Raw genomic sequence first — 26244 nt, forward strand, 5'->3', positions numbered from 1 at the left:
AATACAAAATAATTCTTTTTCTTCCAAGCATGAACAACATGCTTCACTTAATTTTATTTTACAAATATAATTCGTTTTTCATTTTTACAAAACACAAAAGAATATTACGAAGACTGATCACAGCTACAAAATTCAACACGAGTTAGATAGGCAGGGGAGTTGACTCTTTAAAGGGAGGGGTCTCTGTTAGTTTATATAGCTCAGACAAGTGTTCTAGTCTCAGATGGTGTTTATGAGGCTAAGGAACACATTTTCTTCAGTATCCAAAAAAACGTTTTTAAGGAAAGTGCCTTGATTAGAATTAATTAGCCAGTTTATTAATTTTCCTTAAGTTTAACTTAGGAAAATGGTTTAATTAATCAGAATTAATTGAGGTAAATTGATTTTCCTCTAGTGACTTCTAGAAAAGTCACGAGAAAGGGGTCAAGATGATCTTAGCATCGAGTGAGATTAGACCATGGTCGTTTATTCGTCAACGAGAGATTATAAGAGGAAATCGATGGGCATTTGGAGAACACATCAATACACATAATTGTAGTGATAACAAGGGTGCAAAGGTAGTTTAAGGGCTTTAATAGATCAAGATCAACAGTGTTTGGAGACAAGATTGTCGGAATAGATTTGTCACAACGATTTCCTGAGTTATTTGGAGATTTATTTTTCTGTAGAGAGGCTGATTTTCTAGTGGTGCGAGTTGCTCCACAGAGGAGTGTGAATTGCTCCACAAAGGATGAATTGCCGGAGTAAGGAGATAAATTGTCAGTGTGATCAATTTGCACATCAAAGTAGAGATTGCTAGTTGAGATCAAAATCCAATGGAGGCCGAGTTCATTTTCATAGCGGTGTGAGTTTCCTAGAGAAGGGTGTGAGCTAGGGCCGCAAGTGTGACCAGTTTAGGAGCCAAAGGGAGGCCAAATTGCTTCCAGGACGGTAGATTGACTTGCAAAAATGACAAGATTCATTTTCTAGAGGTTTGCTAATTTATGACAAATGATTGTAATTTCTCCATCACAGATTTTGTTGAAAAATTAATAAAATTACTCATCTGCAACACTGGTTTTCCCCACACTGGGGTTTTCCCTAGGACATTTGTCCAAAAATGTTGGTGTCCATTATCTTGTGTGTGTGATATAATTTTCTCAGTTCCTGTGGTTTAATTATTTTATGTGAAGTTGTAGTAGTGTTTCATTCAGTATTTGCCGCAATTAATTGCAAAAGACATAATCAATTGATAGGTGAATAATAACCAATTAACTGCAACAACTTTAAAAATTTCACATGGTATCAGAGCAAATTTGAGGGCATAAGGAGGACCTGTGTAGACACAAGAAGAGAAAGTTCGAGGGTTTTTGAACCTTGTTTATATTCTCATTTTATTTGGGCTTCACTATATTTCCAAATTTTCAGAAATGGTCGTAGCAAGTTTGAGAGATCAGAATGGATTGGATGGAGCCTCTAGTTTTGGCGTTTTGGAAAGCCAAAATGTCTTTTCTATTAGATGAATTTGGATTGAAGTAGTAAGCAACTAATCTTATATTTGTACTGACAGATCCACAGTAGCTGACAACCTACAGAAAGGAGAATGCCAACGTCAAGAGGATTATCCTTGATGGAGTCAAGGACCATATAGTCCCTCATATCCCAAAGAAGGACACAACGAAGGAGATGTGGGACGTAATTATAAATTTGTACCAGAATCTTACAGAAAATAGGAAAATGATTCTTAGAGAGAAGTTGAGGACAATTAAGATACAAAAGGGTGAAGATGTTGTCTCCTATCTTACCAGAGTTCAACTTGCCAGGGATGAATTGGCTGCAGTTGGAGTAAGCCAAGTGATGTCGAGCTAGTGCGAGTGGCACTGAATGGGTTGTCTAGACAATGGGATGTCTTTGTCCAAGTTATCAATGGAAAAGACTAGTTGTCGAGTTGGGATCACCTATGGAGTGATTTCACTTAGGAGGATCTTAGACTTAGCTGGGTCAGTGGCAGTAGTAGAAGTTGCGACAAAACCTCGAAGGTTGAGAAGGAACATGAAAACGTAGCCATAACAGGAAAAGGGAAGGCAAAGAAGGGATACAACAAGGGATCAGGCCCAAAAGGAGAGAAGAAGAAGAAGGACCTTTCGAAGGTCAAGTGCTATGGCTGTCACGAGTTCAACCACTATGTCAGCGATTGTCCACAGAGGAAAATGAAGGGCAAGAAGCAAGCAGGAACTTCAACTAGTGCAAATGAGCACTCCAACAAGATGGATCAAGAGCTCTCATTGATTGCTTCCCTATCTAGCTCAACTTCATAGGGTGTCTGGTATATAGACGGTGGAGTGTCATTTCGTATGACAGGAGTTAGAGAGTACTTTTCCAGTTATAGGGTGGAGGACATCGTATTTCAGATTCAAATGGGGAACAAGCCCAAGTGCAACCTTGTTTCAAGAGGAACTATTCTATTTTAGAGGGAGAATGGCAAGCTAATTCCCATTCATGATGTGTTGCATGTGCCAGGCTTAGGGATGAAATTGATCTCCATATCTATCCTTCAAGATAAAGGGTATGATGTTCTCTTTAGTGGGGCACAAGTGCTATTGAAGCACAAAGATTGGAGGTCACTTATAGCGATTGGAGTTAGGAGAAGCTGATTGTATAGGTTGCAGATGGACACTCCTAAAGCACTATTTAGTAGCAACAATCTGAGGGCTCAAAGGGAACTATGGCATAGGAGGATGGACCATACACATCATGGAGCACTTAGATTTCTTCGCGAGACGGTGATAGGTGTTCCACAGGTGAGCATAAAGCATGATGACGTTTGTAGAGGATGTGTTGGGGAAGTTTTTTGAAAGTAACTTTTCCAAGGAGTGATAACAGATCGCGAGGGATAATTGACTTTGCATTCAGATATATGTGGGTTGATGTCTATGAAATCTCTTAGGGGATATGAGTACTTTGCGACTTTTATAGATGATTTCTCCAAGAAGACCTATATCTATTTTTTGAAGACCAAGGATGAGGTCTTTAGTTGCTTTCAGGAGTTTAAGGCTCTAATGAAGAATGCAATAGGCGGGAAGATCCAGACTCTTCTGTTAGACAATGGAATTCCAGGAGTTCTATACCAGGGCATGAATAAGGAGAGAGTGGATGGTTCCTTACAACCCACAACATAATGGGGTTGTTGAGGGGAAGAACTGCTCTATTTCGAAGGCAGTGAGAGTGATGCTGTATGACCATGATATCCCACGCTATTTGTGGGTAGAGGCATGCAGTACGATAGTCTATATACAGAATTGGTTCCCACATAGAGCGCTTGGCAAAATGATACCTGAAGAGGCATTCATGGAGAAGAAGCCAAATGTTAGTCACCTTAGGATATTTGGCATCCTAACATATTGTCACATTCTAGGAGACACGTTCGAAGTGAGATTAGATTGCAGAATGAGGTTATTTCGTTGGTTACAACAATACTTCCAAGCACTAGGTAGATCATTGTTAGGAGAGATGTCCAGTTCAGGGAGGACAAGGCATACATGAGGTCTAGAGATTTGATGAGAATTGACGATCAGTGTGAGCAACCAATAGAAGCTCCTAGAGTTGAGCAATAGGATTAGGGACAACAAAGCACGAGTACAGTCACGAGTACGAGCACTAGCTCAGGTGCAGGTGTTCCTGAGACTTCGTAGAGCATGGAGCAATAGATGCAACAGATTAGGGTGATGCATTAGGAGGATATAGGGGTGTATATTCCTAACTCCATTGTTGGTAGGAGGAACCGTGAGGTTCAACAGACACTCAGGGATGCTCAAGGGTTTGTGGGGACTCCTATGATGGGCAGGAGAGAGTGGAGACAAATAGAGAGGTACACTAGCTACATGGTATTAGTCAATCAATTGCTAGATAGTGAGCCTTCCAGCTATTAGGAGGCCGCACAACAACAGGTGTGGCAGGATGCAATGGTTGAGGAATACTCCTCAATCATGTAAAACGATGTGTGGGAAGTTGTACCGAGATCAACAGATAGGGCTGTGGTTGGATCACGTTGGATCTATAAGATCAAGCACGGTACAAACGGTAGCATCGAGAAATACAAGGCTAGGTTCGTAGCCAAGGGGTTCTCTCAGAAAAAGGGAATAAATTACGAGGAGACTTTTGCTCTTGTGGCCACATATACTTCTATACAAGCCGTGATCTCATTAGTAGCACAGATGGGATGGCAAATCCATTGAATGGATGTCAAGACAACGTTCCTGAATGGTGAACTGGAAGAGGAGGTGCACATTGAACAACGGGAAGGCTTTATGCCACATAACAAAGAGACCCATGTGTGCAGGTTGAAGAGAGCTTTATACAGGTTAAGCAGGCTCCCAAGGCGTGGTATGGGTGCATCGATAGATACTTGCAGGGCATGGGCTTCATGAAGAGTGAGGCGGACGCGAACCTATACTACTTGGTGGTTGGGGGTGAGGTTCTCATTCTTGTCTTTTACGTGGTCGACTTGTTTCTTACAGGTTCACTTGGGATCATAGAGGAGTGCAAGAGGGATCTTGCAGGCTTGCAACTGAGTTTGAGATGAAGGATTTAGGGCTCATGCATTATTTTCTAGGCATGGAGGTATGGCAGATAGATGGTGAGATTTTCCTTGGACAAGGAAAATATTGCATCAAGATCTTGAGGAGATTCTAGATGGAGGATTATAGAGCCATGCCCACACCCATGATCACTAATTGGAGGAAGATAGATGCATCCAAGGAAAAGGATGTGGACCCCACCTTGTATAGGCAGTTGATAGGCTCTCTCATGTATTTGGTCAACACTAGGCTAGATATATCCTATGCAGTAAACTCTCTCAATCAGTTCATGGTGGAACCAAAGAGAGTGCATTGGACAACAGTGAAACATGTGCTGAGATATTTGTGCGACACCATTGTGTATGGGATTAGGTTTTCTCAAGGTGATGGTGTCAGGTTGGTTGGATATACTGATGTACACTGGGCAGGTAACACAGTGGATCGAAAAATCTCTTCAAGGTGCTGTTTTAGCATGGGATCAGGAGTCGTTTCTTGGTACAGTAGGAAGGTAGAGGTTTGTGGCACTGAGTTCTGTAGAGGTAGAGTATATAGTAGCGAGAATTGCTACATGAGAGGCCATATGGCTTTAGAAGCTGCTAGTAGCCTTGTTTGGCCAGAGGGTTAAGATGTCGGTGCTACACTGTGACAATAAGAGCATCAGGTTGTCAGAGAATTCGATGTTTCATAACAGGTCCAAGCATATAGACATCAGATACCACTTCATCAGGGATTGTTTGTAGCGTATAATTGTTCAACTATAGTATATACCCATAGATGAGAAGGTCGCAAATATACCAATGAAGACTTTAGGGAAGGCGAGATTCATCTTCTTGAAAGACAAATTGGGTTTTATGCAGAACACCTTCTTTGCTAAGAGGGAGTGTTAGTTTATGTAGCTCGAACATGTGTCTAGCCTTAGATGATGTCTATGAGGCTAACAGACACATTTTCTCTAATACCCATAAAATGTTTTGAAGGAAAATGCCTTGATTAGAATTAATTAGCTAGTTTATTAATTTTCCTAAGTTTAAGTTGGGGAAATGGCTTAATTAATCAAAGTTAATTGAGGTAAATTGATTTTCCTCTATTGACTTCTAGAAAAGTCATGAGAAGGGGTCAAGATGATCTTTAACCATTGATTGAGATTAGATCATGGCCGTTGATTCGTCAACGAGAGATTATAAGAGGAAATCAATGGGCATTTGGAGAACTCATTGAGACACAAAATCACATTGAGAGCAAGGGCGCAGAGGCAACACAAGGGCATTAGCAGATCGAGATCAACAATGTTTGGAGACATAATTGCTGGAGGAGATTTATCACAACGATTTCCTGAGTTATTTGGAGATTAATTTTTTCTGTAGAGAAAGGCTGATTTTCTAGTGGTGCAAGTTGCTCCAGAGAGGAGTGCGAATCCAGAGAGGACGAATTGCCAGAGCAAGGAGATAGATTGTCAGTGTGATTGATTTGCACTGGGAAGTCAAGATTTCCAGTTGAGATGGAAATCTAGTAGAGGCCGAGTTCATTTTCTTAGTAGTGCGAGTTTGCTAGAGAAGGGCGTGAGGCCGGGCCACACGTGTGACTAGTTCAGGAGCCAGAGGGAGGTTGAATTGATCAGAGGAGGCCAAATTGCTTTCAGGAGGGTAGATCAAATTGCAAAAGTGACAAGATTAATTTTCCAGAGGTTTGCTAATTTACGACAAACAATTGTAATTTCTCCATCATAGATATTGCCAAAGAATTAATAAACTTACTCATCTGGAGAACTGGTTTTTCCCACATTGGGGTTTTTCCAGGGACATTTGTCCAAAAATATTGGTGTCCATTATCTTGTGTGTGGAATAATTTTCTCAATTCTTGTGGTTTATTTATTTTCTATGAAATTGCAGTAGTGTTTTATTTAGTATTTGCCACAATTAATTGCAGAAGATAAATAATCAATTGATAGGGGAATAATAACCATTTAACTGCAACAACTTTAAAAATTTCACAGTCTCCTTTTATCTCATCCATCCCCAAACCCTATGTTGACTGGGGCCATGTTTCTTCAAGATTCCTTGGACCTCCCTGATGTGACCCTTGATAGAACTTGGCTTGGCTTTGGTTCCACTCTTTTCCGTTGGTTTAGGACTACAAATTATTGACTATGGGTTGTTAGAGCTAAGAAGAGGTTATTCTCACTTCTCACTAAGATCATCCTAGATGAAGATCTCACACGATCTCATGTTGTGGAGCTCATACGTTCCATGGAGCCGGTTATGGCAGCCTGACAAATAGGGAATGGAAAATCATTAGGAACAAAGTTGCAATTTTGGACTCCTTCCCACCCGATTGGCAATTTCTATTTGGAGCTTCCAAATGATGGGCCAACAGGATAGACGTCGGGGAGTTACAATTCTGGACTCCTTCCCACTCGTTTGGCAACCTCTATTTGGAGTTTCCAAATGATGGGTTAACAAGATAGGCGTCAGGGCATAAGCATATCTATTAGTTGTTGGAATAACAATGGATCTTTTTGGTCATCATTGGGCTTGATGTATGATGCTCTTGGTTGTTGGGCATGCTCTTTGTCATCGAGACCCATGCGAGCCTTGTTCGAACTCTCTTTGCCATTATAGTTTATCATTGGTTTTTAGCTTGTAGAAATGAGACAAGGTGCTCTGGTGGTTTTAGAGGTTTAGGTGGAGTAGCTTGTTTTACTAGGCGCTTGTTTTGAAGCAGAAGTTTCTATGGTAGACTTAGATGAGCTAGGCAGATTTGCATGGATTCATGTTAGAGTCAAAGCCCCTCTCTATAGAGATATGTACATTGTTGTTTGCTACTTCCCCCAACCTCATCATCATTTGTTGCTGACAATGATTTCGACAAGGACCCTTACACAAAATTATATATTGTGATTATTTAGCATTCGACAATTGGGGAGGTCATCCACCTGGGTGACTTCAATTCTTGCATTAGAGCTCTCCAGATCCCCTTCCATTATTCAAGAGGTAGATCTAGAGGTAGTGGGACCTCATAGATTGTTAGACGATGCTTTGGGGCCCATCACGACATATGGGAGGCATGTTATATAGTTGGGGGAATCTCTCAAGTTGATATACTGAACAACCTCTCCTATTTCCTTGACTCTAGTCATGTCACATACCTCCCACATACTGGGGGAGCTAGTGTAGTTGACTATGTCATTATCAACCTAGACCTACTTCCTTGGGTGCACCACTTCTTTGAGATCCCATCTCCTTAGATGATCATCCTTTCCTTTCCTTCTCCCTTTGGGCCGGCCCTCTCTCTTTTTACTCCACCAAATTAGGGCCCACCTTGGACCACTATGTTTTTTAATAAGGAGACTCGGACATCTTTCCATCTCACCTCCACTAGATTCTCCCTCATGAACCCTTTTTCTCATGTCTTAGCTTTGTATCCGCTAAATATGCTATCTTTAATTCGCCATTTGGGAAGAAACACTCAAATCATACCCCTACATCACGTAGTCGATCCATTCCCTAAAAACTGGCCCATACCCAATGAACTGATATATATTTTCTTTCTTGGTGTATTGTCTTTCCCTGCAACAACCCCCCCGTTGGATCTTAATATAGATTCCATGTTCTCCCACACATCCACTCTACATGATGTCCTTGGATAAGCCATGATTTATGTTGCCTCCACACATTAAAGATATCTGGGAGGTTATTTGGATGATGAGCATTGACAAAGTGATATATGAGGAAGGGTTCCAAGTAGTGTTCTTCAAGCACAATCTTCATGACATGGATTACCACTTGGCTAACTTGTTTAACTGTGTTTTTTGTATAGGTTTTCCACAGGCTTGGTCGCACCACACTATTTACTCGATCTATAAATTGGGCCCCAGTGCAGATCCTAACAACTACAAAATAAACATGGTGAGTGATACCTTCTCCAAGTTTTATGCTGCCATCATATCAAGCTCTTTCGGTAGCTCGAGAGGAGACTCCTTAAAGCTAGGGGACAAGCAGGGCTCTGTTCTTCACATCAGACCATTGATCACATCCTTATACTTGAGCCATCATTGAGGAGGTGAGACATTACTCTTCGAAAGTTTACTATTGCTTTGTAGACTTTCAAAAAACATTTGAATCTCTTCACTATGAGGCCTTGCTAAAAAAGCTTAGAGGCATTGGTGTTTTCGAGGCACTCTTGATCACAATTATGCACCTTTATGAGTTAGTTCTTGGTCGTCTTCATATTGCACACGGGATGTCTAACTTTATCAAGACTCAAGAGTACCATTGCGGTCAAAATATCAAATAGGGGTCACTTATGCCACAACCATTTTGGTATCTATTTAGATGAGCTTGAGTCCTTTTTGCATCCTCATATCTTGAATGGCGAAAAGTGCCTAAGTGACTTTTTGATATCATCATAACATCATATGCGGTCATCTTGGCCTCATCTTTGGGCAAGCTATTGAGACAACTAGATGCTTTGTTTCTTTTTTGTGATCTTCAATAGTTGACAGTTAACCTAGGTAAAACCGAGGTGATGATCACCATTTAGAGGAGAGGAGATTCATATCAACAACACTTGTACATCTTTGGGGGTACAATTCTTAGGGCCTTGCTTCAATCTTTGACATGCTCTTTAGCCTTGTGTCAACAAAGGTTATGGATCCTTAGTCACTTCTGAGAGAATTTTTTTGGCACTGTTTTTAGGATATTCTATGGTGAAAATGTAGCGAAGTAAGGTCGTTTGGCTTGTGCTTTAGCCAATGAAGACTTTGATTTGTCTTTCTCTAGCATGCATGCTAGATCATGAGATAGACTTCAGTTGTGATGAGTTGATTTTCAGTTCACTGGAATGGTCATCAATAGACTGCATGCGTAATGTTGGAGCTTCAGTGCGTTGGAGTCTTCTTTAGTTAAACTACAGGATGAGTGGGATGAGACAAGTTTAGTTAGGACAAGTTAAGACTTTAGAGACAAGTGAAGATGGGACGAGTTAAGTCCTTAGTTAACTCGGTTCACAACTAGAGAAAATCAAGGAGCAACTCAAGCCAGTTAACTGAGAGCTAGTCTAGGTGTAACTAGGACTTGCTCTAGTTAATTGGCAAAAACAACTCGTTGCACTAGTGTGAACAACCCTTTGAATGAAGGACGAAAGAACAAGGGTTCGATGATTCTTTGTCGAGGCATAGTGCATTGATTGAGGAGCGAAGATCAAGAATTCAGAGAGCAAGCCGTGACTAGGTTCAACAGGAAACGATTGTGTGAGGGCTGAGATCAAGGGGCAGAACTGAGAGCAATTTTTCAATGCTGAGAGCAGTGATCAAGGATTAGGCTAAGAACAATTTGTGGAGCTGAGATTAGTCAGAAGAAAGTCGAGAGCTTTCTTGGAGGGCTATTTGCTGGCTATAGTAGCAACACACTGAATTGTAAAAGATCTATTTGCTCAAACACAGGGTTGTGAGGGAGTGCCCCCCCTGGATTTCGCTCCTAAAGTGTGCTTCGAGCAAGAGCGGATCAAGAGTGCTCTCTTGCAAAAAAAATTCGCTCCCTAGCTTTTCGCAATTTTTTTTTCACACAGACGTTCCAATCACAAATTGTTTTCAAAGAAACTGGAGTTTTTGAGTGGGGCAGCCTAATATTCAAGCCTATGGCCCTAGTATTGATATGTAATTCATGGTAATGTTAAATTCTTAAAGTGAGTGACATTCTCCTTTATCTTTCATTTTTATCCTTTTACTTAAATTTTTAACATTACCATGAAATGACTCGGGATGTTTGAGAGTGGTTTCGACCTCATTGGATTTCATATGGAGAAAGTAGAATTTAAGATCTGACTCAAAATCCAATAGACTTAGCAGTTTTTCAGGATTTCAAGATTGGAGGGATTGCAATGTTTCCATTGGATTTTGTCATGTACTAGGGTATGAAACTCATATTTAATCAAGAGCACCAAGCCCTCTATGGATGTTAATGACATTGGTTGTTGAACTCCTCTATCATGGCCCTACTAAAAATGTACCCATCACTCAGACAAAATCTTGACTTGACATACTACGTTTTTTCTATCTTATGTTAATGCTTAGAGGGTGATATTAATGACAAAGGTCCCAAGATAGGCAATGATTTTGATGATATGTAGGTATTTGTTGTGGCATGACTTTTTTGGATGCTAGAGGCCATTTAGAGCCTATTTGTTGATGTATTTTCGGTTCAAAGATAGATTGCACTCAATGCTATTTTGGTTATGTGCACCCTTACATGCTATATTAAGAACTTGTAACTTGTGGACATGTGGTTGATGAAGATTATAACTTCTAGATTATTGATGTTATATAGATTAATCTATGTTTTTATGCTTTTTATATCTAATTCATCATTATACATGCTTTTGTTGACATATATGTATCAAAATATATAAAAACATATATTATATAAAAATTTGCTCCCAATTCACTCTTGACCTAGGAGCTTTTGGAAATGTCACTCCTTGCTCGTGCTCCTTCTCTTGCTCCCAAGCAACCTTGCTCAAAGAACAATCAATAAGAAGACCACAACAACGAAAGCAAGTTTTCCCATTTGGGTTTCCTGGGTGAAACATGGGTGCCCAATTTATGTGTGCATGTGTTTTTATTTCAAGCAATTTATGCTACATGTTGAATGTTAAGAAACTTTGTATCTTGGTGAAAGTTAAACTTGGTTTCAATTTTCAGTCGCCTTGATTTTTTAGTAAATTCATCTAAGTAGTTGCAGCGTTTGAATAAAATTAACATGGTATTAGAGCCAAGTTCTGTATAAAACCAACACCAAGATTGTTTAGTCAGTGGAGAGCGCAGTTTAGTCAGTAGGCTTGCGCTAGAGTTTGAAGAGAAATATTTTGGATAACAATATGTCTTTCCAAGGACTAAGGGTAGATCAGAGTTTACAGGGAGCCTCTAATTTCTGCTCATGGAGGGAGCAAATGTTAGTGGTGTTGGAAGATAAAGGGGTTCTAAAATTTGTGAAGATCCCACAAACAACACTTACAGATGCTCAAAAATTGATCCAACATAACAAGAATGACACCAAGGCTAGGAGGATCATTCTTGAGGGGGTCAAAGACCACATTATCCCTCGTCTCCATGGGAAGACGACAACAAATGATATGTGGACAACCATCTTGGCTTTGTATCAGGGATCCAGTGATGCCAGGAAGCTTGCCTTGAAGGACAAGCTAAGAAATATTTAGATGAGCAAAGGAGAGCCCATCATTATGTACCTTTCCAAGTTCACCCAGGTTTGGGATGAGCTAGCTGGAGTGGTCGAGAATGTAGCAAGCAAAAATCATGTGAGTCTTGTAGTACTGGGACTTTATATGTCTTGGGAGAATTTCTAGGGTGCAGTTAGTGGCAGAGAGAATCTTCCCAACTGGGAAAGGTTGTGGGGAGACTGCGTCTAAGAAGAAATACAAAGGTGGACGAGCATTGGAATTTCAGTGAAGAAAAAGGACAAGGAGAACTTTGCCATAACAGACAAAGGGAACAAAGCCAAGGGCAAAAAGTGCTAAGGCAAGGTCGAGTCCAGTTAGAAGGGCGAGAAGAAGAAGAAAGATTTGAGCAAGATAAAATGCTTCTCTTGCCACCAGTTCAGACACTATGCCATTAAGTGTCTTAATCTAGAAAGAGGGGTCCATTAAGGACCATATGGTAGCATCAACCGAGGTAGATGAATTTACTTCTCAACTCGAGAAGGATTTCTCATTGATAGCTTGCATTGAAAGCTTAGTGGCCAACAACATATGGTGTATTGATATTGGAGCATCTTTTCACGTGACCACGAACAAGAGTCACTTCAACCATTTGACAGAGAAGTATATGCAATTTCATATAGAGACGGGAGATGATGGGAGGTACCTAGCGTAGGGTGTGGGTTCGATCAAAACCTCTCACCTTAGAGATGCCATCTATGTCCTAGGGTTGAAGAAAAACATTGCTTCAGTCTCAACCTTGGAGAACAAGGGGTATGAGGTTATCCTCAACAGAGGGAAGGCCTTCATAAAGACTCTCAACTCCAGATCAATTAAGCAAATTGGAGTTAGATTGAGGAAACTATACCAGCAACAAGGCAGGATTAAGGCCCTAATTTGCCCTATTATTTCATTTGGTGCTCTACATGGCTTTACATGTCCTCCTATCCTAGCCAAGTGTTGCTTGAACCTGTTAATACTTCCTCCTTCAATAGATTTTTGGCAATATCTGTAGATCATTTTTCCATTAATCATATCACAATGAGCCAACGCAATATCCTTGGCTTTTGGAGGTATGGTGGCTACTACTCAGCTCAAACTCTCTGCTGTTCCACTACTCCAACAAAAACTCAACACTCTCCAAGCTCAAAATGAAGCTTACAAAAACTCCAAATGAGATGTGTGAGGCAAATGAGAGGGGGGACCTCCTTTTATTGGCTTCGAGGGCTTGCCTTTGGAGGGAAACGGCCCTTAGTTTCCCTCAAAACCACCTCAAAAGCCAAAAAGACCATGTTCGGTGGGTTCGCAGCGAGCCTGGCAGTGAACCAACCAGTTTATGATGGAGCCGATTGTTTTATGGGAAAACCAACTGGTTCCATCATAAACCAGCTGCCTTATGCCCGGTTTGACTAAAAAACCGGCGGGGAGGGCATTTCGACCTGATTTTTCTACCGGCCTGGTGGCTTTGGTTAATGAACTGGCCGGTTTTGATACTATGCTAAGGACTATGGGCGACTTCTGCACGCCTAGACTCAAGGCCTGCACAGAAGTACTTGCCTTAGCTACAAACATCAACAACAGGAAAGCCTAGGGACATAATCAATTTCACTAGCAACTACTACTAATATCAAGCAATATTTTAATTTTTGAGGATATTCTAGATTGGAGTTGTTGAAAGTTTCTTAGACATGATATGCCTCAATCTTCATCATGTTGTGCTGCCTTGTTGAGTTAAAGAACCTTTGGTTTTTTTGGTGTAGAGTTAATTTTGGGTTCACTGGAGACAAACAGATTCAGGATAGGGAACTATAGTGCACAATCGTATATTGGGGTGGATTGGAGGAGCAAGATATGTTTCTTTCTCAAGTTCACAACACTTGCATTTTAGCTTCTTTAAAGTTCCGACACAAACAAACCTTTTTTGGGAGAGGCCAATGATGGCATGGATACGATGGTCGAGAAAATTGTGGAAATCAGTTCATAGGATTCTCCTCATCTTTTATGTGTTGATGCTCATTTCGCTGATTTTGTGAGGAAAATCACTGTTGAGAGGTGGAACCAATTCAACACTCCATTGCACACTTTAACACATGCCCAGAACCGAAGAATTTATGGTGAAGACCTCATTGTTGAAAGCAATGGGAAGAGGAAAGCACCACATCAAGATACGGAGGTGGTCAATGGAGTGAAGAAAACACTTGTGAGAATATTTCCAGCTCATCTACACATGGAGCTGAAGGGAGAAATGGCTAGTTTTGTTGTTGGTTTGGATGAATATTCAGACATATCAGTGATGGATGGGAGGAGGACAATGGGGCCAATTAGATGGTGGATTCATTATGGAGCAAATGGCACATTTGCAAACCCTTGTCACTTGTATGCTTACACAAGTGACAAGGTATTCATCAGCAGAAGGAATTGAAGCAACTACAGCTTTATTCATTCAGGAAGCACATCAGGTTGGGTTTGCAAAAGGTTGAAGATCTTGTGTATGTGCATTCCAGCTTTTGCTTTGCATCTCTTAGGGGTCTATAATATAATAATGGGCCTTATAGAGATTGGGATTTGGATCTAGAATCCCTTGACTTGCACTGAATCTTGAGGGACTTGGAAGTGAAATTGGAAATACTTTTTCCACTCCATGATTAACTGTTGAATGCGCGTCTTGTTCTATTTTTTTCTTGATAAAGATGAAGGTGAGGATGATGACTATTAGGATTTAGCAGCTCTGCTCATGTTTTATTTCAATGTTCAATACATGTAGCGTTGTAGCCTCATATATAAAGGTTGTTTTTGGATATTGCTACTTGCATAATGTAGTCATCTATGAAAAATACTATAAAGATGGGTTTGCTAGTAAATTGTGACTTCTTGTTATGTTTGATATTTAAATGTTCTTGCCCATTTATTCATAATTCTTTCTTTCAAAGTTTTAAATATATATATATATATATATAGTGTCTCGTTTCCAGAATTTTGGAGTCATGTTTCCAGCTGGTACCTGTTTCAGAAACTTGTACCTGTTTACTGCTTTCGTGCATCTTAGCTATATACATGAACAAACATTGCATATTTACTGTCTAACCATTGATGGTTTGAATTTTCATTTGATATATTTGAATGTATATATTTATGTTAAAATTTGCATATCTAGTGCACTGGTTTTTCAATCCTGTTCTTGTGGGGGTCCTCGGATCAGTTCTGATAACATTTAGAGATATATTGGGAAAAATGTTTATTGGTTGGCTATGGAAAAATATAAGAGGAAAATTTGATCAGTTTGTCTTGATAGGCATATAGCTCTCATGAAGTAAGTACAATCTGATTGCCAATTGAATGACAAAGTTGGCTAATTAGTTGCAGCCATTTGCTACTGCTCTTCATAATGATAGTATTTAGTATTGATTGCTAATCTCGATGCCTAGCACTTTGGGGAAGTCCTTGTTTCTGCTGAGATTGGTCAACTTGCTCATTAATTCTGCTTGTTAATGATGCAACCAGCATGTTATGCTTGTTGCATCTGCCTGTATTTGTGATAAAATTGTCTTGCTGTTCTGTCCATATTGCTCCTCTTATCTTACTGAACTTAGTTTAGCTGCCTTATCTAAGAGATGGGAATGCAAAGAGAAATCATGTCCTGGCTGGTCATGATGTGTGGCACATTGGGGTAAGTCCTGGTTTGTGCTGAGATTGTCACGCTTACTCATCAACACAATATCTGGTGCAACCAGCATCTTATGCTTGTTGCATCTGCCAGTATTACTCATACAGTTGTCCTGCTGTTCTGTCCATATTGTCATTTGATCAAATTCCTGCTGCAACACTCTTCTTCTCTAACTGAACTTAATTTAGCTGCCTTATCGAAGAGCTGGTGATGCAAATAGAAATCATCTCCTAGATAAAATTGTTGGCCACTTGGTCTGCGCATAGAAGAGACTAATGTATATGTTTGGGTGTGTGTGTGTGCGCACTAATCATGATGCATGGCACAATGGGGAAAGTCCTGATTTTGTGTTGAGATTGGCCAACTTACTCATCAATTCTGCTTGTTAATGATGCAACGCACTATCTGATGCAACCGGCATGTTATGCTTGTTGCATCTGCAAGTATCTCTGATACAGTCATCCTGCTGTTCTGTCCATATTGTCAATTGATCAAATTCCCACTGTAACACTCTTATCTAACTGAACTTAATTTAGCTTCCTTATCCAGCAGATGGGAATGCAATATAAATCATCTCTTGGATAAACATGTTGGCCACTTGGTCTGCAGATAGAACAGACTAACGCATATGTTTGGGTGTGTGTGTGTGTCCATGCTAATCATGATGCATGGCACATTGTGGAAAGTCCTGGTTTGTGTGAGATGGGCCGACTTAGTCATCGATTCTGCTTGTTAATGATGCAACACAATATCTGATACAACCAGCATGTTTTTTTCATTTTTTATTTTGTAAGTTAGCTGGAGTTTCTGTATTAACTGACAAAAACTAGAAAGTACATTATCAGTCCAAAATTTATAACATAAGAGTAGAAAACTAGGTGGATCATCTCTTAAACTTAAATATCCTATATGCCTGTAGCTAACAGTGGGGTAAGCAGTGCTTCCCAATAAAAGAAAACTACCTAAAAAAACTAACTAGCACATGACAGAACTTAAGCAAGTAGTATCCTCAGAGTCACTAACCTGAACATAAGCAGCTGCGAATGTCAGGGGTTCGATATCCATCAATTTGGATGCCTGAGCAGTGACTTTGCGACCCACTTCCTTACTCTGTAGGTGAAGCTCATCCAACTGGAATAGTATAGCTTGATACTCCTCATTTCTCTCGATCCGAAGCTTGCTCATGATGGTCTTTACTTGCCAGTATAAGTCCAGGGTTCTGAAATACTTGGTGTCATGGGTTTTGGAGGTGTTGGTGTCAGGTACCGATGGCTCTGTCTCCTCAGAAACGGCCGCTGGAAACTTCTCTCTAGTCATGCTTCTTCTACAGTGGACCCTATTGTCTCCTTGATGGCTGGAAGGGTCACTTGTGAAGAATTGCCTTAGAGGACTCTACTTCGTGTTGAGCACGAGTGAGAGGCATATGGTGTGGATCCCTTTTGTTATTACCTTTCTACCCTCATAATATGTTGGATGCACAAAATAGACGATGCCAGGAAAATAGGCCAAAGACCTGCAGATGAATTCATGTGGGATTCCTATCGAAAACAGAGTAGAGTAATCCAGAGGGGAAGGGTTTGCATAAACCAGTATTACACAGGAATGGAATAGACAACAGAGTGGAGTTGTAATGACAATAAACTGGAAGCATGAGACTGCCCTGTGTAACTCCTGCTGTAGTCCTTGCCCTCCATTGCAAGGAATGGGAAATGAATTCTCTGGAAACCACTCGGGCGCAACAGACCATAATACCTACAACCATAATGAATTGGAGATGCTTCCAACAATCAATAAAACCCATTAATATTCGCGTGTGACGGGTGTCCTTCCCTGTCACCAGATGGTTCCTTGGACAATGGCAGGGTGGAGAGCAAGGATTGTGCATACCTTGAGGGATTGTATGCCCCAATCACCTGATTCGGGGTGATGCAACCAGCATGTCATGCTTGTTACATCTGCTTGTATTTCTGATACGATCATCCTACTCTTCTGTCCATACTGTTAATTGATCAAATTCCTGCTACAACACTCCTCTGATCTAACTGAAATTAGTTTAGTTGCCTTACCAAGAGATGGGAATGCAAATAGAAATCATCTCCTGCATAAACTTGTTGGCCACTTGTTCTACCAATAGAAAAGTGCCCATGAATGACTGTAAATGTAGGTTAATGGGAATCAAAAGTACAATCTGAGATTGACACACAAGGGGAGTGTGGAATCAACTCCTAGATGCTGAAATATAAAACAAACTAAACTAAGTTACTGAATAAGAGAAAATAACCAAATGCATATGCATATACAACATGGATGCATATCCATCCCCATCAAAAGAGGATGCCATCAATATCACAATATTAACAGCAGTGGAGGTAGAGCAGGTAGATGAAGATGCCTCAACTGAATCACCAAGCACAAAGGAAAAACCAAGACACTACTCAATGATTTTCTCATGAGAGATTCCAGATTTGAGAAGTCTTCATTGTGTAAGCCTCGGTCAAGGTCAGGGTAGATCCACCAAGACTTCGCTAACACTCCTTGATGATGGAAGGTTGGTTTCTTGGAGGAGGCGGGTGCAACTGAACTGTGTTGAAAATGAGATCTCTTAAATTTTTGGGGGAGGCGGGTCTATATACTTGCTACTACCAACCATCTAGATAGAGGGAAGAAAGGAAGTGATCAACCTGGTAGGGCCTATCCTAGAAAGTTTTTATAAGATTTGTCTGTTTTATCTCAACGCTTTCTTCATGAAAAGTGTTATATGTCTTTTGTGTGGATAGTGGAAGAAGGAAGTGAGGGGAGCTTCAAAGTCTAGGTAGAGGTTATGGAATATCCCTATTATCTCATAATAAATGGGACATTGGAAGATGCGGTGCTCCTCCAAATCAATCTCTTGTAGGTGACATTGACAAATCTTCATTGATTATAGAAGGTGACGATCTATCCCAGTTAGAATGTGATGATCTAATGCCTTCAAGTATACTTGGTAAAAAGAATGTCCCTTGTATGTATGAGGCACTAGAAGTAGAATGCCACTTTTAGATCTATAAGGTCCTTGGGGTGTGGAGGGGGGAATCAAATTTGATGTACTGGTGGCAATGTTTTAGAAACCGGAACCGGTGATTGTACCGGTCCACCTAATGAACCGGGTTTTGAAACCGGTCGAACCGGGACTGGTCAGGTCTAAATGAACTGGTATTAAAAAATACATTAAATAATTAATTTTTAATGAAAAAAACTATTTTTAAGATTTAAAACCGTGATTCCAAGCCAATAGAGACAAAATATGCAAAGATTGCTCATTTATATAACATGTAAAGTTGAATATATCAAAATGGTACAGAGTGCAATACATATCACGAAAAAATACATAAGCAATGAGGCTCTAAATGGCCTCTAGAGTGCAAAAACAAAGCCTACAAACTATAGGGCCAGTGGCCTACTACAAGTCTACATATATGATAATAGTGATCAACTTATCACTTGAAACTTCTCATGAGTCATCGTGATCAAACTCGGTTGAGTCTCGACTCCCAAACTTAGCAACTGCTTGAGCCACAAACTTCTCTATTGGTTCAGTGACTTGAGCCTCAAACTTCTGAAGGTATTCTGCCCTAATATGCCCTATTACTTCATTTGGTGCTCCACATGGCTTTACATGGCCTCCTATCCTAGCCAAGTGTTGCTTAAACTTGTTAATAGTAAATACCCCCTCCTTCAATAGATTTGTAGCAATATTTGCAGATCGTTTTGCCATCAATCATATCACAATGAGCCCATGCAATATCCTTGGCTTTTGGAGGCATGATGACTACTTCTTAGCTTAAACCCTCTATTGTTCCACTACTCCAGCAAAAACTCAACACTCTCCAAGCTCCCAATCAAACTCACAAATACTCCAAATGAGATATGTGAGATAGATGAGAGGGAGAAGGGCTTTTTTAAAGGCTTGGAGAGGGTGTTTTTGGAGGGAAAGAACCCTTACTTTCCCTCCAAAACACCCTAAACAATTGGAAAACATTGTTGTGTGGGTCCTCCGCGGCCATGGCAGCTAACCGACCAGTTTGACCACAAATTGGCTGGTTTCGTCCTAAACCGGTCGTTTAGGACCGGTTAGGGCAATTTTTAGGCGAAATGGTGGGTCAAACTGGGTTTTTCTGCCGGTTTGACTCGGTGGGCTTGCTAACCAATCGGTTTGACTGGTTACCGGTTTAGACCGACCAATTTTTAAACACTGACTGGTGGTAAATGTCATCTCTAACCACCTTAATCAACTCTTGCTTGGAGGACAATAAGTGACTAAGGGCATACAAAGGGTATTTGAAAAGGGGAAGGTGATGGATAGTAGTGCTAGGGGGTTGAAGAAACAAGGAAGCCTCAATGAATCAACATTTTCTCCTCCCAATGGGGGGGGGCTTGTGGCAACAATCCCCCTCAATGAACAAAGAGCCAGGAAGGCATACCCCTCTCCTTGAAGTAGAGTTTCCTGGAGTCAGGATGTCGTGGAGGAAGGAGACCAATTTGAAAATAGTCTCAAGGTGCATCATGGCTATCGATGGCCTAGGGCATTGTCTATTTGTAGCAATTCATGTGCTACAATACATGTGATTGGATTCTCTTAACCTTAGTCTGGTCACATGGAAGTAAGCTAGGTCCCTAGATCTTAAGGCCATAAAGTGTAGTGGACCTAATAATTGATTGGAGAAGATACATTTTGGAAGAGATACCTTGAAAATGCACATGGAAGTGCTAATGTTTGAGTATATAGAGTTATCCATACCCTTGTTGAGTTAGGGAACAAAGTTTTGCCTCAGTGCAAACTTCAGGCTCATGAATTGTAACCCCAAGTACATATATGTGGTGGCCACCTCAATCTCACTACTTTTGACAGAAAACTAGTATTATGCCAAAGCGCTCTTGGATACAATCATACATTAAATACCATAATGGTAAGCTTAGTTTTGCTAAGGTTCATCTTCATTTGTTTGAGGCCACAAAAAAGCTAGGAAATAAATCCATCTTTGAAGTTCCTCATGGGAGGAGAGTAGATGGACCACATCATCAACAAATAGAAGGATGACGATTCAAGCTTGGTGTAGGAGGCAACCATTTCCTCCTAGGTGAAAGACTCGATTTCATCGATGTAAATTCCAAGGAAGTTTGGAGAGAGGGTACAACCTTGCTTAATCCCTTTGGTGCTCCAAATAAAGACAGAAAACCTATGTGAAGTGTGAAGCCAATCAATCATTGATTCATAGAGCCTCATGATATCATCTATAAGAGTCTTAGAGATACAAAGTCAAAGGTTTTCCTGAGGTAAACAAAGCAACATCCTCAACTATCCTTGATTGGTAGGGATTTGGGAGTATGCAAGGGCATCCTTTGTGCAAGGGTATTGTCTCAATGGTGTTATCTATGTAAGGGAACACTTGGGCACCCCTCCAATTCTAAAATGGATTCTTAGATGTCTTCTACGATGTCCAATGACCCTAAGACAAATGATAAAATAATTTCCCTCCCTTACATTTAACAAATGATCCCAATTATATTTTAAAACCCCCCACCTAATCCCATTGCCCAAGTTTTCCTTTTGCAATTGAGAAGAAATATTTTTCAATTTTATTTTGTATAAGGTATGCCATTTTTTGTTTGTTTGTTACCGTAGAAAAGAAACTCGTACTTTTATTCAATATAGAAGGAGAATACATTTTGTATATACACACACAAGTCTACATCCGACTTGGATTTGCCCAAATCCATAAGTGGCTTACATAAGTCAAAAGAAAGATGCCAAAAGCATGTCAAGATAGACTTGATGATCCAACATATAAACTGTGTACAAATGTAGTAATAAAAACATCAAACAAATATGAAGAAAAGAAAAAGAAATATCATGACGCAACACAAATCTTTCCCTTCTTTTTTTGGACCTGTTGCCAATCCCCCATATTAGTACCAATTGGAAACAAAACTAATGAACACTCATTTATCTCTGAAAGATGTTCCTTGTACGAATTTGAGCTTTTAGATACATGGACACGTTTTGTGCCCCCCAAACCATCCTCCATGTGTGTCTCGTTAGTCTAAATTTCTGATCCATAGGAATTTCAGTGTCTACCATGTTTCGGATAGGAGATACATCACCTTGCGTCCGCACACCCCCTGTGTGGGGGAAACATGATGCACCTGAGCCTCCACTTCTAATTGTATAGGTTGGTTTCCTAGAACATCCTCCTCCTCAACCTCTGATAAGGGAGGATGTGCTCACTGGCAACCTTTTTGTTTAGTTGTGGTCATCTTCTTTTCTTGGTTCTTTTTGGCCTGGGGGCATGTGAACTGTAAATGACTAGTATGAAAACATTCCCGACATCTAAAAGTTGTGTTCTCATACTCTAAAACTTGAATCCAACATAAATCTTCTTGTTTCAAAAGTATATGACCAGGAAGACCTTTACTAAGGTCCCTCTCCACACATATTCCGTTGAAAGTAAAGATTCCTTTTTCTGTCCTTTCATTGTCCATCTTGTTGAATTTCCCAAGTGTGTTCCCAATATATTCCATGACCTTTGGATGCTAGAAAGGTAGTGGAAGATCTGGGAGTCTCACCCAGACCGACATAGATGAAACCACCATAGTGGTGGCATCGAATTCCGCAAACCATGGTGTAATGAAAAGGCCCACAATTCCCGAGAACCATGGGCCATCATTTAGTTCTAGGTCCATTTCTTTTTGTGTCAAATTTTACAATGGAAAAACCCATAGAGCATAAATATATATCACAATTTGGTGTCCAAAGGGTTAAGATCCATTGATGAAGAGCCTCTTGTTTTGGCAAAAAACCATCAAATCTACAAATGACAACCTTTGATTTGAGATCAAAGGAGAGAGTGTTTACCTTGGTGTGATTTATTTCCATGACGGGGTCCTTTTCCATTTGTTCAACAATGTAGGGACCATGATTATTTTGTAACTGAGGTCCATTGCTATTTGGGGTAGACCAGTGGGAAGGGAAGACTTTCCCTTGGTTGCATCCATGTATGAAGTAGATCCATTTTGTCTCTTGAAACCGGGGGTTCCATCGCACAATCATAGATTCAGGATAATGGATGAATTCTTATAAATGCCATTGTCTTGGACTATGTTACTTGGGAGCGGGAGCGGGAGCGACCATTTTCAAAAGCTCCCGGTTTGGGAGCGAATCCCGGAGCGATTTTTAAAATATATATATATATATATTTTTAATTTTTGATACATATATGTCAACAAAAACATGTAGAATGATGAATTAGATATAAAAAACATAAAAAAACATAGATTGAACCATATAACAACAATCATCTAGAAGTTATAATCTTCATCAACCACGTCCGCAAGTTAGTAACATAGTAACATACAACATATTGAGTCTCATGATTCATCAATCTTAAAGTTTCAAGCTTTCAAAATTCAATATATAACATTTATCATCATTGATCACCAAAGTTGTACTTCTAAACTAAGTGTAACCATTACAACAAATAATATCTAGCATGAAATGAAATGTTATAAAATGAAATGAAATGAAACAACTTTCAACTTTCATGAAGCATCATATTCATAATTCATTACTAATGAATTATAATTGCCAACTTCAAACTTAAATTGTCATATATTGTTTAAATAAATATCATAATAAATATTAAAGAGTCAATAGTTATAAAAGCTACTAGAAACTAGAAAAGAGAAGTAAATCTATTATCTATTTCTTATGCTTGGGCCTCTTGCCACTACGAGAAATGTCTAATTTTTTAGTCTTGTTGCAAAATCAGGATCTTTGTCATTAATATCACCCTCCAAGCATTAATATCCAGAGGTATCTTTGTCACTACCTTTGTATCTGTATAGGGATCTTTGTCATTAATATCACCCTCTAAGCATTAACATAAGATAGAAAAAGCATAGCATGTCAAATCAAGATTTTGTTTGAGTGATGCGTACATTTTTAGGAGGGTCATGATAGAGGAGTTCGACAACCAATGTCACTAACATCAAGGTACATAGAGGGATTGGTGCTCTTGATTAAATACGAGTTCCATACCCTAATACATGACAAAATTCAATGGAAACATTGCAATCTCCCAATCCTGAAATCCTGAAAAACTGATAAGTTTGCTGGATTTTGAATGAAATCTAAAATTCTACTTTCTCCATATGAAATCCAATGAGGACGAAACCACTCTCAAACATCCCGAGTCATTTCATGGTAATGTTAAAAATTTAAGTAAAAGTGACATTCTCCTTAATCTTCATTTTCATCCTTTTACTTTAAGAATTTAACATTACCATGAATAGCATATCAATACTAGGGCCTAGACTTGATCATTAAGCTGCCCCACTCAAAAACTATTTGTTTCTTTCAAAAAAATCTGCATTTCGAACATTACTACAAAAAAAAATGCAAAAAAGGCAAAACGCTCCCGAAATCGCAGGGAGCGAAATTTTTTTTAGGGAGCGCGCTCCCGCCCTTAGCGCGGATTGGGAGCGGGAGCGGGGGGGGGGGGGGTGCTCCCCCGTAACATAGGTCTTGGATCTATGTATAGTCCTGTAATATGATCCCTGCATAAATGAGAATTTGGCATGCAACAAGAAAAACATTTTTTTCTCAATATTTCGTTTCAAGGTATAGATACTACTAGTCTCGTTTATCCAAAAAAGGGTTCACTGCCCCTATATACTTTTAATACTAATATGGAAGGATTTATTTTCGTCCTGACTCAGATTTTCAACTGGTTCTCTCCCTGGAAGGCCATTGCCTATGCTATGTGGTTTTTTTGACCCATAGGGCCCATATCCTTTGACCCGCTTCCGCTCTCTCCTAGTCAAACTTGTGCATAGAGGGAACACCAGGGGATCTATCGAAACCTTTGTTTGATCGACTACCAAAACAGAGGAACAATAACACATGCATACAATATACAAGAGGACAAAACATTGATAGGGTTATTTGATCCCTCCCACAAAAATGATACCACTAGTTTGTGCGAAGGAAGGAAAACTCAGATGAGAGCTTATAAAGCCTCCCATGTCCCGGCCACTCCAGGGCTTTCGATTCATCATGAAGGAGCAATCCCTCAATATGCAGACAAATGCTGACACAACTAGGAGTCTGACTAGGTATGTATTGACAAGAGCCATATCTGTGACTCTCCTCCTCCAATATTGATGCACTGGAACAAAGAGTGAGTCCAGAGGCCCCAAACAAGAAGCCACAAGGAGTATAACCTTGAACCAGTGCCGAGGGGGGAGAAAACCCATCGATCCATAAGTCAACGCTACCAGCTAGGGCGAAAAAATTACAATCGACAGTGCCTCCATACCTGCAACAGTTCGAAACCTTAAAGAAATATGCCAACGCCATCTTCCCTTATTCCAAGTGTTCCACCGCGCCCATGTATGGCATTATTATTATGATTATTATTATTATTATGTTATTTCTATTTCTATGTGGTTCATGAACCTTAGAGATCGGTGACCACTATGTCCACGGAATATATGTACCAGGCATATTCACCTGAAGCGATCACTTCCTGCCGGGTCAACCATGGAGCCTGACCTTGAGGGTGTTGAGAGAATTGAACTTGTGACCTCTCAATAGCAAAGGTGCTTTAATGATGGGGACTCGACCAATTGAGCTAATCCTCAAGGCTAGTTGTATAATGTATGACATATCTAAGATGAGGCAATTTAAACAATAATTAATTTAAACAATAATGTACAGATTGGGCATTTTAAACAAGAAAAGTGGCCTGCATGAAAACCACACTAGCTAACTCAAAACTGAGTAAGCTCCACTGTCAAAATCGCCTGAGGGCACTATAAGGATCAAAACTGCCACTCGAGCACAATAATGCTAAAAACAGTCCATCCCATAAACCATAAATAACAATAAAGTCTAGCCTTCTGGCACACAACCAAAAGTGCAAATATCAATAATCATAGTGCTCAGGCAACCAATCGTATAAGACCTGTTTCAGATGGGGGTTTGTTATTTTCTTTGGGGATGGACCTCATGCTTAATTACCCTGCTTAAGTTATTGAGACTCGGGAGACTTTTAGTCTTCTGGTGTTGTGGCAGAGGGGGCCAACTGTGGTGGCACTCCCTCCTCTCATGAACAGCCTGGTCAGCTTTGCGTTGCGAACTTCCTTTAGATATCTAGAATTGCCTAGAACAAGAATATGCAAATTTAAAAAAAAAATCATCTTGAACTTTTTTATTATATCAGATGATGATTTTTAGATGTATCGTTATATTTTCATTTTGGTTAAACAAAAAGAAAATTAATGTTTGGCTAATTTGAACTCCAAATTGTGTAATTAGATATTGCATGTGTTTGTTCGCAAGTCGTGATTATTCACTAACAACAAAATTACCAATTTTTGATATTATTCGATATTGTTTTTCTAAACTATTTTCTATATTTTTATCTGACATCTGCCCCTGTGCCATCCCCTAAAATTTGGGGGTTCTCTTGATCCGTTTTTGACACTCTTCTCCCTTACTCTGTGCCGAAGCCTTGGCAGCACATCGGTTATTATCATAAGATCTAAATAAACATATCAGAGTTTGGTAACATTCAATAGTAAAGAGATACATATTCAAAGCAGGCTTACAAAACACATAAGAGGAGAAGTATTTATCCATCCAGTATGCTACGAAAGTTATAAATTATTTATATAAAAATAGGGTAAATTGGGCATTTCTTTTCTGAAATCCCTGTCTACTAGTTAGCATTTATAATAGGATACAATATGCTGCAGTGAGAAGCTACTCATTTTAAA

The 26244-nt window shown here is 39.8% G+C and overlaps 1 protein-coding gene across 1 annotated transcript in view; it reads left to right on the forward strand.

Moving 5' to 3' along the window:
• Window positions 1-26244, forward strand: part of CYP51G1 (CYTOCHROME P450 51G1) — a 47258-nt gene that overhangs the window by 18895 nt on the left and 2119 nt on the right. The window lies entirely within an intron of this gene.

The sequence above is a fragment of the Pinus tabuliformis genome, chromosome 4_1 (assembly GCF_031772625.1).
Source record: "Pinus tabuliformis cultivar Carrire ecotype Pingquan chromosome 4_1, CPIR1, whole genome shotgun sequence".
Taxonomy (NCBI): domain Eukaryota; kingdom Viridiplantae; phylum Streptophyta; class Pinopsida; order Pinales; family Pinaceae; genus Pinus; species Pinus tabuliformis.